This window comes from Panulirus ornatus, chromosome 4 (genome assembly GCF_036320965.1).
Source record: "Panulirus ornatus isolate Po-2019 chromosome 4, ASM3632096v1, whole genome shotgun sequence".
Classification (NCBI taxonomy): domain Eukaryota; kingdom Metazoa; phylum Arthropoda; class Malacostraca; order Decapoda; family Palinuridae; genus Panulirus; species Panulirus ornatus.
The window spans coordinates 26,048,503-26,051,803 of NC_092227.1; the positions used below are offsets into that span (position 1 = coordinate 26,048,503).

The following is a 3,301-nucleotide window of genomic DNA, read 5'->3' on the forward strand; positions in this document are numbered from 1 at the left end:
GTAACGTAAGGGTAAGAGAGATGTGTGGAAATAAAAAGAGCGTGGTTGAGAGAGCAGAAGAGGGTGTTTTGAAGTGGTTTGGGCACATGTAGAGAATGAGTGAGGAAAGATTGACCAAGAGGATATATGTGTCGGAGGTGGAGGGAACGAGGAGAAGAGGGAGACCAAATTGGAGGTGGAAAGATGGAGTGAAAAAGATTTTGTGTGATCGGGGCCTGAACATGCAGGAGGGTGAAAGGAGGGCAAGGAATAGAGTGAACTGGAGCGATGTGGTATACCGGGGTTGACGTGCTGTCAGTGGATTGAATCAAGGCATGTGAAGCGTCTGGGGTAAACCATGGAAAGCTGTGTAGGTGTGTATATTTGCGTGTGTGGATGTATTTATATACATGTGGTTGGGGGGGGGGTTGGGCCATTTCTTTCTATATATATATATATATATATATATATATATATATATATATATATATATATATATATATATATATATATATATATATATATATATATATATATATATATATATATATATATATATATATATACGTAACACCTCTGGATCTGATGTTTACTCTACGGGAGCTGCAGACTGCACAACATATGCAGACAGACGGCAATGTGACTGGGTGAGGAGCGAAAGCAGCAGCAGCAGAGGAGGGTGGGAGGAGGAGACCTGAATGCTGCGTGGTGGTGATCTTAAGTATGGACGTTTTCCAAGTTAATTACTGACCTGGTTGGCAACAGCAGGTTCCCGACGGTCAACACCAAGCAGTGTGTCAAGTGGAGCTGGACTTGGTGGCGACGCATCACAACACAGAATGGCATCTCGCAAGAAGATTCTTTTGAAGGTGATTATCTTGGGGGACTCAGGAATTGGATAAACATCTCTCATGAACCAATTTGTCAACAAAAAGTTTAGCAATCAGTACAAGGCAACCATTGGCGCAGACTTCCTCACCAAAGAAGTGATGGTGGATGACCGACTTGTTACTATGCAGATCTGGGACACAGCTGGGCAAGAAAGATTCCAGTCATTAGGTGTTGCATTTTACCGTGGAGCAGACTGCTGTGTTCTATGTTATGACGTTACATCGCCCAACTCCTTCAAATCCCTTGACTCATGGCGGGATGAATTTCTAATTCAGGCGTCACCACGGGATCCTGACCATTTCCCATTTGTTGTTCTTGGAAATAAGATTGATCTAGAGAACAGGGCGGATGGAGTGGACGGAGGAAGCCTTTAGATGTTGGTCAGTGGCTCATATTCCGCTTCCACGAGCGAGGTCATGAGTTGACCTGGCTTGAACCGCGGGTCATGTACACAGCAACCAACGCGGGAAGCAAAGGTGAATGTAGCAAACACACTCATCAGACTTCCAGGATCCACAACGAACTTCTAACAGTCATTCACCATCTGATGGTTTACGGACGTGTTATGTGCTGGAAGGACGAAAATTGTTCTCTGGATGGTTGGGTCATTGTGGCCCACTGTTGGGAAATGGGAGTTGAACTCTCTGTACTGAGATGGTGTACAAAGAAGTTCGTTATATCACCTGCATCGTGGTTTACCATGTACGTTCCCGTCTGTAATGTCTCGGAACACAGTGCACGGAACCGCTTCGGGTGAACATACTTGGACGTGGTGGTACAAGTAATTGCACGGACTGTGATCCTCGCTTCGGTTACAAGAATGTTCTTCCGCCCACCAGTGATGCTACTACGTTTGTGAATTAAGAACCATTGCAACACAAACCTCGCCAGGTGGTAGAGTGACCCGCAGTGTATCGAGACAGACTTCCCCAGAACTTTTTAAAGGGGAAGTAAATGTTTATATTTGTGTTACTGGAGTGATAAATTTCATACATGGTGCTATGACAAGAAAATAGTGAAAATGAAAAAGAATGTAGCTTAGACATTGAAGCTTATTCTTTCATTGAAATGTGAACAAAGGGAGCATTTTTTTTTCAAAGTGATAGAGATGGAAAGCAAAAAGGTGTTTTTCATGAATGTACTGGAAAAGTTGAGGTCCAGATAAACTTTTGGTCTGTCAAGGCTTTATTATGGCGGATGACCAACTACCTACCCTCATGTATCCAAGATATGGTTGAACTTTGTGTTATGAAGAAAATTGAGAAACATCATAAGCAAATATTCCTGTTTCATTATAAGAGAAGTGGACCAGGAAGTATGATACAGTGGTTAAATTGATGAAAACTAGTATTGACGTTGTGTAAATGAATTATACATTTCCTTTTCCATAGCTAAAGGTTGAACCATTATGTGACATTCATTTTTTCATTTCATTTCAAGCTAGAAGTTTCAGTTTTCTAGATTATTTCTTACATTTTTCATATGTATATATATATATATATATATATATATATATATATATATATATATATATATATATATATATATATATATATATATATATATATATATATATATATATATATATATATATATACATATATATATATATATATATATATATATATATATATATATATATATATATATATATATATATATATATATATATATATATATATATGTATATATATATATATATATATATATATATATATATATATATATATATATATATATATATATATATATATATATGTATATATATATATATATATATATATATATATATATATATATATATATATATATATATATATATGTGTGTGTGTATATGTATGTATATATATATATATATATATATATATATATATATATATATATATATATATATATATATATATATATATATATATATATATATATATATATATATATATATATATATATATATATATATATATATATATATATATATATATATATATATTATCCTTGGGGATAGGGGTGAAAGAATACTTCCCACGCATTCCTCACGTGTCGTAGAAGGCGACTAGAGGAGACGGGAGCGGGGGGCCAGAAATCCTCCCTTCCTTGTATTTTAACTTTCTAAAAATGGGAAACAGAAGGAATCACGCGGGAAGTGCTCATCCTCCTCGTAGACTCAGATTGGGGTGTCTAAATGTGTGTGGATGTAACCAATATGTGAAAAAAGGAGAGAAAGGTAGTATGTTTGTAGGAGAGGAACCTGGATGTTTTGGCTCTGAGTGAAACGAAGCTATGAGTAAAGGGGAAGAATGGTTTGGGAATGTCTTGGGAGTAAAGTCAGGGGTTAGTGGGAGGAAAAGAGCAAGGGAAGGAGTAGCAGTACTCCTGAAGCAGGAGTTTTGGAAGTATGTGATAGAATGTAAGAAAGTAAATTCTCGATTAA

At 36.2% G+C, this 3,301-nt stretch overlaps 1 pseudogene; it reads left to right on the top strand.

Moving 5' to 3' along the window:
* Nucleotides 1–890: 890 nt before the first annotated feature.
* Nucleotides 891–1,244, top strand: LOC139764662 (ras-related protein Rab-7a pseudogene; annotated as a pseudogene).
* Nucleotides 1,245–3,301: the final 2,057 nt, after the last annotated feature.